The sequence below is a fragment of the Schistocerca piceifrons genome, chromosome 3, assembly GCF_021461385.2.
Source record: "Schistocerca piceifrons isolate TAMUIC-IGC-003096 chromosome 3, iqSchPice1.1, whole genome shotgun sequence".
Taxonomy (NCBI): domain Eukaryota; kingdom Metazoa; phylum Arthropoda; class Insecta; order Orthoptera; family Acrididae; genus Schistocerca; species Schistocerca piceifrons.
Window position 1 is genome coordinate 324,581,129 of NC_060140.1, and position 14,596 is coordinate 324,595,724.

At 45.2% G+C, this 14,596-nt stretch overlaps 1 non-coding gene across 1 annotated transcript; it reads left to right on the forward strand.

Annotated features, from left to right (window-relative positions):
* The first annotated feature begins 999 nt into the window (after positions 1 to 999).
* Trnat-agu lies at positions 1,000 to 1,074 on the forward strand. The gene has a single exon. It is a non-coding gene; the product is annotated as a tRNA-Thr (tRNA).
* The last annotated feature ends 13,522 nt before the right edge of the window (positions 1,075 to 14,596 follow it).

Genomic DNA, 14,596 nt, shown 5'->3' on the forward strand with positions numbered 1-14,596 from the left:
AAGACTCCCGAACGTGCTGTTCCACTCTATGACGTCAGAATCGCGGCACGCTCAACGCTCAACGTTCGGAAGCACGGTCCGTGTGCCGACGGCTTTAGTTTCGAGATAACCCTCGTACATTAGCACACAAACCAATATTTTACACCACGGCATAGTCACATATTTTAAAGACAGTTACTGCAATATTCCTGAGCATTGCCCTTTCTTCGCGCAGGAAAGGTAGTACTAAAGAGGAGCCTGGAAGTGGCGCTGCCGAGGCGAACGCTGGAGTGACGCCGTCGGCCGCGTGCCGTATCTTTCCGGCCGCGTTACAAATGCGCGCCGGCCTGCTCGGGGCAGATAAATATGACAGCAGGAATCCCCATTTCTCGGCACATAACCGGCGCGGTGGCGCCTGCCCCGCCTTCCGAGAAGCGGCCGTGGCGAATATCTGATACGGCGAGCCGCGGCGGCCGAGGTCTGCTTTTTCCCGCGTCCGCACACAGTCGCCTCTGTCAGCGTCCTCGTCCAGCGCGCCGGCTTCCCGGCACCCTGCTTGTCCGAGGCGCCAGCAACAGTCCGGGGCTCTCAGGGGTCGCCTCGGTAAAGCGTTGACGCCACCTAAAGTGATCCGTAATTAAAAAAATTACTAGATGCGAGCAGTACTGGCGCTCGGAGAGTTCCGTACAATCCAATCATGCATATAGACAGTTCATCCAATCCGGGAATCGAGTGTGTTGGTCGTTTTCGCCTGTTACCGGCTTCGACGCTGGCAACATATCGGCACCATGCAATCCCGGATTGTCGAGAATATGTAAATCGAAGGGGGATCATTGCTGTCAGCTGCAGCGGGACGTTAAACGGAGTCAGCGGCGACGGAGCGTCACCTATACGCAGTACCTGTCCATTACACTCTCGTTCGCCACTCAGGGATTCTCACCTATGATAGGTGGCGCTTGGTGGGAATGGGGATCGGTGGTGAGCCCTGCCGAGATAATCAGTGCAGCTACGATAACGCTGTGCCCCGGATGGCGCTGTGGTTACCGCACCTGCCTAGTAAGCAGGAGGTCCCGGGTTCGAAACCCGGTCCGGTACACATTGTCACTCGTCGCCGCTGACTCCGTTTAATGTCCCGCTGCAGTTGACAGCAGTGATCCGCCTTCAGTTTATACATAATATTTCGCTCTTGCGGATTCTGCGTGCTGTCTGTTCTTTCGGACAGACGCCACGCATTCACGTGTTTTATCGTCTAGAATGCTTTTATTTTAATAATATGCGACATAAAATCATACAGAAGGCAGGTGACCATTATTATAATAATCAGGATTTCTCCATTCAGGCTGACTGGGTCGCAATGGTGAAACTCAAACAGCAGGAACGGTTTCACTGTTCACATGATGGGTTTCTGATTGTATCCGTAATTAGTTTTCGAGGAGCGAATTCTGCACGTAGATACGGCGTTTCGAGTTGTATGGCCGAGCGGAGTGGTCGCGCGGTTTGAGGCGTCCTGTCACGGACTGCGCGGCCCCTCCCCCCGGAGGTTCGAGTCCTCCCTCGGGCATGGGTGTGTGCGTTGTTCTTAGCATAAGTTTGTTTAAGTAGTGTTTAATTCTAGGGACCGATGACCTCAGCAGTTTGGTCCCTTTAGGAATTCACATACATTTGAACATTTGATTTGAACACGTTGTATGTGGAACAAACATTCACAGACTAGTCCGATAACAAATGGCAAAATAAATATAAATGTGTGATAAAAGTACAAATTAACAATTGTCGAATTTTTTTCCTTTGGCTGTTCTGCGAGTCCTTGCTTTTTGCTAAATTTCATGATTCAAGGCCAACAGGAAGTATCATACAGGTTTTAACGGGTGAGTTTCCGAGTATCAAAACATGTGACAATAATGGCCGTTATCTTTTGACTGCATTGACTTACAGAGGCTGCAACTTTTTACACTGCTAAGGGACCGTAGGCCTTAGTTTATGATATAAATTTCCACAAGATACCTCTGCCCGTTCCTCAGAAAACGGTTTTGAAACGCCTGCGCTAGCAGGACGGTGGTAGCGCGCTGGGTTGGCAGGACAGAGCGAACTAGATTGTGGAAAGTGGCCAAAATATGTTGCTGTTAGTTTCACTCAACATACAAACTTTATTCAACACACAATATTACAACAAGGATGCAAAACACTCAAAACTTTAATCGACGTCCTTTGATTAACCTTAGATCGGCTGGAGGCCACACTCAAAATTCAAGATACAAGCAAAAAAATGAAATACAAAGTTCTTCTGGAGGTTTCACCCAAGAATATTTTCTAATTATTCAATCTAAATATGCTGAAGGCCTTAGCAATTCAATTTTAATGGAAATTGGCTGGAGGCCGCATATTAGGCAATAAGAAGAGTTTCAGTCAAAATGCAGAAGGCCTTATCTTAAAACAAAGCACAACAATCTTATGGTGGTGGTGGTTGTTGGGATGTTTAAGGGGGACTAAACAGCTAAGGTCATCAGTCCCCCACAATCTTATGCCTTAAGGGCAAGACAAGAACATTAATTTAAGAGACATTAAAACTCGGCTGAAGGCCACACATCAACCAAATAACTAAAATCCAAACAGGAAAATTACTACATAACACACAATGAACGGCGCTCAGAAGTTTCCAAGGCTGGGCCTGGGATTGTAACACTAACGCCCGTTTAGGTGAGACAGGCAGCCTGCCCGATGACTTCTTAATCTGATGGCAACCCAACCGATAGATAGCTCACCGACCAATCAACAAGATCAGTTCCGCTCCACGCAACCAGCAAAATGACCACAAGATTTCAATAAACGACACACAGAATATTGGCGCCCACAACGACCAACAACACCTCAGCTGTGGAACTACACGCCGCGCTGGACAGCAACAACACGAGGAGAAAAATACACTGCCACAAGACAGAAGATACCGCCGGTAAACTTCAGTAACAGGGAATAAATCAACTTACGTTAAACTCCACAGGAAGACGGCTGGAACCACAGCCTGACACGTTGTTGCTCGCGGGAATGCCCCAAAATGCAACAACCAGGATCAAACGAAGAAATGTCAACAGTTGAGGCTCGATAGTAGGTTAAGTGAGGACTCAACTTTCACGTCCAAGATGGGTGGGCGACGAAATTCGTAGCACTCGCAAGCAGCACCTCACACTCCGACCGCGCGTGCAGACGCTCCGGCCCGAATCCGCGCGACGGGGACTTCCTTGCCGCTCCACGCCAACCGACCGACTGCCCAGGCCCGGAAACGGTGAAAGGACCGAATATGCGTCGGCCGATGAGACGACCAACCGAACGATCACCCAACGGTCGTCCCGCCTATATAAGACAAAAAGTGTCTGGCGCAGTTGTTAAATCGGTTACTGCTGCTACAGTGGCAGGCCACCAAGATTTAAGTGAGTCTGAACGTGGTGCTATAGTCGGCGCACGAGCAATGGGACACAGCATCTTCGCGGTAGCGATAAAGTGCGGATTTTCCCATACCATTATTTCGGGAGTGGTCTTGGGGTGGCGTCTTTCATTAGTAATCAAAACGTCTTGGGTCACGGGTTTGAATCCCGTCGCTGCTTAAATTTTGATTAATAATCAGCATTGACGGCCAAAGACTTCCGGCATAAGAAGTCACCCTCATTCTGCCAAGGGCCTTGTCAAAGAGGGTGGAGGGGTGGCCTGAGGTTCAGCTAACTCTCTTGTCCCGTCCCTATAGGTGGAGGAATCAACAAAGATCAACGCAATGAGGATGTAGAAGGCAATGGAAACCACTGCATTAAAGACACGTAACATGTGTCCACAGGACACCTCCCTCCGGTGGGGGATTACCAAATAGAAGGTGACCATGAGAAAAAGAGCGAATAATCAACGAAAGGATAACGCTCTAGCGAGATGGAATTTCAGAAGCTTGAACGTGATAGGGAAACTAGAAAATCTGGAAAGGGAAATGAAAATGCTTAATCTAGATATAGTAGGGGTCAGTGAAGTGGAAAGAAGACAAGTATTTATGGTCAGATGAGTACAGGGTAATGTCAACAGCAGTATAACGGGAGTAGGATTTGTTATGAGTAGGAAGGTAGGGCAGAGAGTGTGTTACTGTGAACAGTTCAACGATAGGGTTGTTCTTGTCAGAATCGACAGCAAACCAACAGTGACAATGATAGTTCAGGTGTACATGCCGACGTCGCAAGATGAAGATGAAGAGATAGAAAAAGTGTATGAGGATATTTAATGGGTAACACAGTATGTAAATGGAGATAAAAATCTAATAGTCGTGGGGGACTGGAATACGGTTGTGGGGGAAGGACTAGAAGGAAAGGTTACAAGAGAATATCTAGAGGAGAACGATTAATTGAGTTCTTTAATAAACTTCAGTTAGTAGTAGCGAACACTCTGTTCAGGAGTCACAAGAGGAGGATAAGTACTTGGTACAGGCCGGATGCTACCGGAAGATTTCAGTTAGATTACATCATGGTCAGACAGAGATCCCGAAATCAGATACTGGGTTGTAAGGCGTACCCAGGAGCAGATACAGACTCAGATCACAATATAGTAGTGATGAAGAGTAGGCTGAAGTTCAAGACATTAGTCAGGAAGAATCAATACGCAAAGATGTGGGATATGGAAGTACCAAGAATAACGAGATACCCTTGAAGTTCTCTAAGGGTATACTTACAGCAGTAAGGAATAGCTTTGTAGGCAGGGCAGTTGAAGAGGAATGTACCTCCCTAAAAAGGGCGATAACAGAATTTGGGAAGGAAAACAAAGATACAAAGAAGGTAACTGCGAAGAAACCATGGGTAACAGAATAAATACTTCAATTGATCGATGAAAGGAGGACGTACAAAAATGTCCCGGGAGACTCAGGAATATAGAAATACAAGTCGCTGAGGAATGAAATAAATAGGAAGTGCAGGGAAGCTAAGGCGAAATAGCTGCACGAAAAATGTGAAGAAATCGAAAAAGAAATGGTTGTCGGTAGGACTGACTCAGCATACAGAAAAGGCAAATCAACCTTCGGCGACTTTAAAAGCAAGGGTGATAACATTAACAGTGCAACGGAAATTCCACTGTTAAATGCAGACGAGAGAGCGGGTAGGTGGAAAGAATACATTGAAAGCCTCTATGAGGGGGAAGATTTGTCTAATGTGATAGAAGAAGATACAGGAGTCAATTTAGAAGGCATAGGGGACCCAGTATTTGACTCAGAATTTGAAAGAGCTTTAGAGGACTTAAGATCAAATAAGGTAGAAGGGATGGATAACATTCCATCAGAATTTCTTTAATCGTTGAGGGAAGTGCCAACAAAACGTCTATTCACGTTGGTGTGTAGAATATATGAGTCTGGTGACGTACCATCTGACTTTCGGAAAAACATCATCCACAGAATTCCGAAGACAGCAAGAGCTGACAAGGGCGAGAATTATCTCATAATCAACTTAACAGCTCATGCATAGAAGTCGCAGACACGTATAATATACAGAAGAATGGAAAAGAAAATTGAGGATGCACTAGATGACGATCAGTTTGGCTTTAGGAAAGTTAAAGGCACAAGAGAGGCAATTCTGACGTTTCGGTTGACAACGGAAGCAAGACTAAAGAAAAATCGGAACAAATTCATAGGCTTGTCGACCTGAAAAAGCGCTCGATAACGTAAAATAGTGCAAGATGTTCGAAATTCTGAGAAAAATAGGGGTAAGCTGTAGGGAGAGACGGATCATATACAATATGTACAAAAACCAAGAAAGAAGTGCTCGTATTAAAAGGGGTGTAAGACAAGAATGTAGTCTTTCGCCCCTACTGTTCGATCTGTACATCGACGAAGCAATGATGGAAATACAAGAAAGGTTCAGGAGTGGAATTAAAATTCATGGTGAAAAGATATCAGTGGTACAATTCGCTGATGACATTGCTATCCTGAGTGAAAGTGAGGAGGAATTACATGATCTGCTGAACTGAATGAACAGTCTAATGAGTACAGAGTATGGATTGAGAGTAAATCGAAGAAAGAGGGAGGTAATGAGAAGTAGTAGAAATGAGAACAGCGAGAATCTTAATGTGAGGATCGATGGTCACGAAGTAAATGAAGTTAAATAATTCTACTACCTAGGCAGTAAAATAACCAGTGATGGACGGAGCAAGGAGGACATCAAAAGCAGACTATAAATGGCAAAAAGGGCATTCCTGGCCAAGAGAAGTCTACTAACATCAAATATCGGCCATAATTTGAGGAAGAAATTTCTGAGAATGTTCATCTGGAGTACAGCATTGTATGGCACTAAAACATTGACCGTAGGAAAACAGGAACAGAAGAGAATCGGAGTATTTGAGATATGGTGCTACAGAAGAATGTTGAAAATTAGGTAGGAAGGGAATGAGGTGGTTTTCGGCAGAATCGGCGAAGGGAGAACATATGGGAAACACTGCGAAGAAAAAAGTGACAGGATCGTAGGACATGCGTTAAGACATCCGGAAACATCTATTGTACTAAAGGGAGGCGTAAAAAAAGGTACGCTATCTTCAATGTGTCTGTTTTCTTACCTTCCGAAAAAATAACGCGAGGCCACATTTGGCCCATGTAATAGCAGAACGCCTTTGTCTGTTGCTTTGCCAAGCACAGTCTTTACGTCTATCATGCACTGAAAATATGTGCTCATGGACTGCCGAGAAGTTGGCGCGCCCACTCATTAGTCACTACGATCGATGATCTCTGCCATAGAGTTGGAGCAACAGGGAATGAAGTACCAGTACTTTTCTTCCAAGCGCAGTTCGAATCGATGTCAAGCGTTGTTGCTGCTAGAGGCGGCAGATCAGCATACTAAATTTCGCATTTTGCACATCCCAAAATCGCCTACAAATATAATCATTTATTTTTTCTAGTATACTACATTTGCGCAGCAAGTAAATTTGCTATTGTTCCTGGTGCTGTAATGTCAAAAGTCAGCGGTGAGCGATCCCTTATGGCAGCTCTTTGGCGCACAGAGTGTGTGTGTGTGTGTGTGTGTGTGTGTGTGTGTGTGTGTGTGTCCATCGAGAGCATGACCCCAGCTGGCGGCCAGACGGCGGTGTGCAGCCGCGACCCGTTTGGCGAGCGTGGGTTGGACATGTGTGTGTGTGTGTGTGTGTGTGTGTGTGTGTGTGTGTGTGTGTGTGTGTGTGTGTGCTCGTGCGTGCGTGCGCTACTTGGCGCTAGGCTGCGGGGGCGGCTGACTTCTCACGAGTGTAACGGGACCACCACAGGCCGTACGTCTCACTCAACAAGCTCGCGCCTGTATCCACTGTGCAGTACAGAGATCCCAATACAAAAGTTAACGAAGGATGTTGATGGAGAACACAAACAGGCACAAACACTTTTAAGAACTTTTACGTTACTGGCATTACCATTTTTGGAGCACTATGCTAATCTCTACGTGGCTACACTTGTAGTATTACATTACCAAATTCGTCAGCAGCCCGTCCTCTGTTCCTGTAATTTCTTCTAGTAAATGGAGTTTTGCCTCGTCTTTGTTTTTGCATTCTTCACGACAGGTGGGTGATGTAAACAAACATATTACGTCTTTAACCCGTATCTAAGGCTGCAACAGTGGCGAAGAATGTTATGGAATATCTGTGTGCCACATTTCACCGCGTAAAATGCGAGCTCTGTTTACACTTCAACTCTTGACGCTTCCTTCCAGAAGTACATTAGAACCAAAACAAGACAAAAAAACGTTTACTGGGTCAAACTGCACAAGCAGACGGCATGCTGCTAACAATTCTGATACTGCAATAAAACAAGTGCAGCCATCTGAAGCTAGGCATAATTGATAGAAAACCGGTAATGTCAGTAAAATTAAGCTCCTTAAAAGTTTTCCTGGCCGGTTGTGTCCTCCATCAACAATCCTTAATTCAATATAAGCCAGTAAGGTCAACAACATGTAGTTTGATGAAACAGCATCAAAATTTAACTGTTCTATCCCTACACTTGGCGAGAGAATTATTCTTAATGAGACATCGTAAAATGACTCTTGGCAGCTGATGACACACCTGAATTTCGTCTCAGCTTTACGTTTTTTGAGTGGTGCAAGAACACACTGAGTGGGTCACTGAACAAAATCATGAAATTATAATGATTTCGGTATTTCATAAGAGTCCTATGAGGACTTATCTCTTAATTAAAAACAGTACAGCATTTCCTCTGAGATTATAAGATCAGCACAAGTAAAAGTAAATCGTGGGAAATTGAGAGTAGTCCAGTTTAATCAGGCAATATTTATACTAGAAAACGAGACGCTGAAAGAGCTAGATGAGTTTTACTCTACGTTCATTGAAATGATTGATGGTGGCAGAAGTAAAGAACTGCATCAGCTATGGAAAGAAAATACTTAACTAAGAAGTATGTTAATAAGTAATGTAAATTTCAATGTTACAAAGCTTTATATGAAAGTATTTAGTAGAGTTTTGGCCTTATATGGAAGAGAAACGTTGACAGTAAACAGTACAAACAAGTAAAAAACAGAAACTTTTCAATCGTGTTACTACAGAAAAATGCTGAACAATGAGTGGACGATAACTAATGAGGACTAAATAAAAACTAAAAAAACGTCAGGTTAACTGGACATACCCTGAGGCATCAAAATATATGGGGCTATAAAGAGTTAAGTAGAACTCAAAATGGAAGCAGAAATAGCTTATGAAATTGTAGGTCTACCGGGAGTATTAACAGGACGTGAAAAATGGACTGCAGACAATCGTAAAGATACAACCATAAGGAATACGATCTGTTAGAATTTTAAAACTTAGAAATCGATCGAAATGAGATACAAATAACGATTTAATAAAGAGAAATTGGAATGATAACAAAGGAAGCAGTGCTAAGCACTCTACACCAACGGATACCGACTAACTATCAAAATTAATCCTGTCATACAAGAAGGTGGAGGCACCTAGGCATGGAAAAAAAAGAAATCTACGTCACCGCATCTGTTAAAGAAGAGAGCAGTTGATAATACACACCTTGAGGCATCAAAGAATCATCAATATAGCAGTGACAGAAATTATGGGGGAAAAGAATGTTTCAATACAGAAAGGTGACTGCAATGGATATAGGTTGCAGTAATTATGCACAGAAGAAAAGGCTTGGATAGCATGGAGTAGCATGAAGAGCTGCATGAAGCCAGGCTTCGGACTGAAGATCACAGCAACATGATGGTAATGTCGCTGCAAATCAAAGCATTTATGAGTACCAAAAACTCATAATTCTCCGTGGCAGACTGCCATGCTTCAACACTACAAAGTCATGTAAGCAGAGCACTGTGTGTAGAACCAAGTTAAATATCGCGTTCCTTGATAGACAGGAGCTTGTATTGGGCTGACAAATTGTAGTCAGGACTAGAAGCAAGTAGCTTCGAACACTTTAAGGGTAAGGTCTTAGTGTTGAAATGTTTTTTCTGATGGGGTGATATTGTCATGGGAATCCGAGGTTGAATAGGAAAACTTCATGATTATCTCGTGAGTAATGAAAATTTGCTCTATACCAGAAGTCAAACATAGTTTTCTGACATAGCGTAGCATTTGCTTTAAGCAACAGGGTATCCGAGAATGCCTAGGACGCCATAATATAACGTTATCTGTGACTGAAGATATAAAGACGGCAGGGGAAAATGTAAAGAAGTCCACTTTCCTGTCAAATTCATTGTATATTCCATTGATATAGCTTAAACTCCGTGTGTTACAAAGTACACAAATATTATAGGGAAGAAAGAGGTTAGAGAAATATAAACTCTTTTATCATAGACACGCAGGGGGTAAAAGTGGAAAGTACATGCCTACTGGAGCTATGTCACGTAGCATCACATAGAGAGTGGAAATTTTTTGATTTTAAGTTAGCCAACGTGCACTTATTTATATGTAAAATTATTTTTTTCGTACTTCTGTCCTAATCATAACCCATACGGCCAGTTTCTTTGCATATGTCAGTGTTTCGGAGAACTGTGTTTCTTACTGCAGTTTTTATGCTCTAATTCGAAACGCACTGGCCACGTGTCGGATTAACAACCATGGCTGGTGTACCGGCCAGCATTCTAGCGGTTTTCCACCGTTATTTACGCGAAAGCTGGCCTGTTCCCCAGTTTTGTCAGAGAAAATGCCATATGCAGGCAGTTAAAATACGATCACATACAAAAGAAATCAGAGACAAGGGGTGCACGATACTTGCCTCACTTACGTAACTGACAACTTCACCAACAAGTAGGGCATCTGGCTACATAGTCAGATAACATCAATTTGCCAAATCTTCAGGACGCTGGAGTCCGTCATAGGTCGGGTTAATGTTAAGGAAAAGAGAAAGAGCTGTTTCTTAATTGAGTTGTTACGTGTCAGCTCAAGTAAAAAACAGTCACATAACCTGATTCATAATTTAATAGGCAGATCACAATGAACAGTGAAGTCAAATCATTTATTCTGTATGAAAACTGCAATATCCGTTACTGCCAGTGATTGAACTGCTAATTACACTCCTGGAAATTGAAATAAGAACACCGTGAATTCATTGTCCCAGGAAGGGGAAACTTTATTGACACATTCCTGGGGTCAGATACATCACATGATCACACTGACAGAACCACAGGCACATAGCCACAGGCAACAGAGCATGCCCAATGTCGGCACTAGCACAGTGTATATCCACCTTTCGCAGCAATGCAGGCTGCTATTCTCCCATGGAGACGATCGTAGAGATGCTGGATGTAGTCCTGTGGAACGGCTTGCCATGCCATTTCCACCTGGCGCCTCAGTTGGACCAGCGTTCGTGCTGGACGTGCAGACCGCGTGAGACGACGCTTCATCCAGTCCCAAACATGCTCAATGGGGGACAGATCCGGAGGTCTTGCTGGCCAGGGTAGTTGACGTACACCTTCTAGAGCACGTTGGGTGGCACGGGATACATGCGGACGTGCATTGTCCTGTTAGAACAGCAAGTTCCCTTGCCGGTCTAGGAATGGTAGAACGATGGGTTCGATGACGGTTTGGATGTACCGTACACTATTCAGTGTCCCCTCGACGATCACCAGTGGTGTACGGCCAGTGTAGGAGATCGCTCCCCACACTATGATGCCGGGTGTTGGCCCTGTGTGCCTCGGTCATATGCAGTCCTGATTATGGCGCTCACCTGCACGGCGCCAAACACGCATATGACCATCATTGGCACCAAGGCAGAAGCGACTCTCATCGCTGAAGACGACACGTCTCCATTCGTCCCTCCATTCACGCCTGTCGCGACACCACTGGAGGCGGGCTGCACGATGTTGGGGCGTGAGCGGAAGACGGCCTAACGGTGTGCGGGACCGTAGCCCAGCTTCATGGAGACGGTTGCGAATGGTCCTCGCCGATACCCCAGGAGCAACAGTGTCCCTAATTTGCTGGGAAGTGGCGGTGCGGTCCCCTACAGCACTGCGTAGGATCCTACGGTCTTGGCGTGCATCCGTGCGTCGCTGCAGTCCGGTCCCAGGTCGACGGGCACGTGCACCTTCCGCCGACCACTGGCGACAACATCGATGTACTGTGGAGACCTCACGCCCCACGTGTTGAGCAGTTCGGTGGTACGTCCACCCGGCCTCCCGCATGCCCACTATACGCCATCGCTCAAAATCCGTCAACTGCACATACGGTTCACGTCCACGCTGTCGCGGCATGCTACCAGTGTTAAAGACTGCGATGGAGCTCCGTATGCTACGGCAAACTGGCTGACACTGACGGCGGCGGTGCACAAATGCTGCGCAGCTAGCGCCATTCGACGGCCAATACCGCGGTTCCTGGTGTGTCCGCTGTGCCGTACGTGTGATCATTGCTTGTACAGCCCTCTCGCAGTGTCCGGAGCAAGTATGGTGGGTCTGACACACCGGTGTCAATGTGTTCTTTTTTCCATTTCCAGGAGTGTATTTACACTACTGGCCATTAAAATTGCTACTCTACGAAGATGACGTGCTACAGACGCGAAATTTAACCGCCAGGAAGAAGATGCTGTGATATGTAAATGATCAGCTTTTCAGAGGATTCACACAGGGTTGGCGCTGGTGGCGACACCTACAACGTGCTGACATGAAGAAAGTTTCCAACCGATTTCTCATGCACAAACAGCAGTTGACCGGCGTTGCCTGGTGAAACGTTGTTGTGATGCCTCGTGTAACGAGGAGAAATGCGTACTTTGATAAAGGCCGGATTGTAGCCTATCGCGATTGCGGTTTATCGTATCGCGACATTGCTGCTCGCGTTGGTCGAGGCCCAATGAGTGTTAGCAGAATATGGAATCGGTGGATTCAGGAGGGTAAAACGGAACGCCGTGCTTGATCCCAACAGCCTCGTATCACTAGCAGTCGAAATGATAGGCATCTTATCCGCATGGCTGTAACGGATCGTGCAGCACGTCCCGATCCCTGAGTCAACAGATGGTGACGTTTGCAAGACAACAACCATCTGCACGAACAGTTCGACGACGTTTGCAGCAGCATGGACTAGCAGCTCGGAGACCATGGCTGCGGTTACTCTTGACGCTGCATCACAGACAGGAGCGCCTGCGATGGTGTACTCAACGACGAACCAGGGTGCACGAATGGCAAAACGTCATTTTTTTCAGATGAATCCTGGTTCCGTTTACAGCATCATGATGGTCGTATCCGTGTTTGGCGACATCGCGGTGAACGCACATTGCAAGCGTGTGTTCGTCATCGCCATACTGGCGCATCACCCAGCCTGATCGTATGGGGTGCCTTTGGTTACACGTCTCGGTCACCTCTTGTTCGCATTGACGGCACTTTGAACAGTGGACGTTACATTTCAGATGTGTTACGACCCGTGGCTCTACCCTTCATTCGATCCCTGCGAAACCCTCCGTTTCAGCAGGATAATACACGAATGCATGTTGCAGGTCGTGTACGGGCCTTTCTGGATACAGAAAATGTTCGACTGCTGCCCTGGCCAGCACATTCTCGACATCTCACAGCAACTGAAAACGTCTTTTCAATGGTGGCCGAGCAACTGGCTCGTTACAATACGCCATTCACTACTCTTGATGTACTGTGGTATTGTGTTGAAGCTGCATGGGCAGCTGTACCTGTACACACCATCGAAGCTCTGACTCAATCCCCAAGCGTATGAAGGCCGTTATTACGGCCAGAGTTGGTTGTTCTGGGTACTGATTTCTCTGGATATATGCACCCAACTTGCGTGAAAATGTAATCACATGTCAGTTCTAGTATAATATATCTGTCCAATAAATATCCAATTATCATTTGCATTTGTTCTTGGTGTAGCAATTTTAATGGCCAGTAGTGTATTTTTCTCTTCTCCTCTTCATACGGTGGGGGAGCCTTTTAGCATCTTTGCAGGGGCTATTAGCCGCATTGCAGAAGGGAAATTGACAGTATAGTCATACAAATGTTTTGCAGTGAAAGCTATTCTTCAAGCACGTATAGAACAGGGGAAAACAGTCTGCCGTATCTGCGCAGCTGAAGCGTCCAGAGAGCCACTTGGCTCAGCATGAAAACTGCATTGAGCAAGTAGCACAAAGGAATCTTTTTTACCTAGGTAGGGTTCTGAAGGTCCGTAGATAATGAGCCTTCGTGAAGTTGGAGCAGCTGCTGAGCTCTGTTAGGAGGGACAAGTTCCCGCACATGTGGACATGCAGAGCTTTTAGTTGACCATGACCGAAATCTGTCATGTAGTGAGAGACATTCTCTGCCGTCTTTTCCATTCCACACTTTACTGGTTAACTGTGACAACATCCAGAAGAGTAGGAAATTGTTAAACTAGTCTGTCAAATTATCATTGGTCAGAACTCATAAAATCTACTGCAATAGACCGGTGAGATTATGATGCTAGCAGAACCAACTGAGTTCCGGAGAGTAAAATTAGAAAGTAAAATTAGAAGGCGTTTCACTTAGGGATGCCACAAAAGACACACTAGACTCATGGATATGGCAGAAAGCACTTGTACCGGGGCTTGAGAGAGAGCTGCAGGGAGAGATAACATAGAGCACATTACAGATGCCAAGCTGAACTAAGTATTTTCAGCCACTATTGCAGCCAGCTTCAGTTTCTGCACAGCACGTACTAGTGTACACTCATGCTTTCCTCGTACCTTTACTTTAAATCACAAACCTTTTTCACAGTTATCAGGTGTATTTGCGATACAATTTCATCATTTTATTCGTTTACGTGCCTAAATATCAGCGCCAAGGCCAAAGTTTCTATTTACCGTCTCTTGTCTACTTACTATGTGTTTATATACTCGATTCAGTGGATCAATCATTTTATCTGATGTCTTATTGTAATAAAACAGTTATAGTGACCACTAGTTTCCTTTCATTGATGAATCCTTTTATTAATATGTCCATGTGAGGTGTGGTACCCAGGATTCCATGTATAATGGGGCTAGCCCTTAGGAAATTACATTTAATAAGACGTTATCTGTTGGCCAACCTTGTTCCTTTTACATTTGCATGGTGTTACGGGGAGCTTCCCTTCCCTGTAGGTCACCAGGGATCAGGGTAATCTGAATACATCATCCATCACCACTCACATTGGTGATATTGTCTTGATGACTAGCAGTAGATTTTCCTTT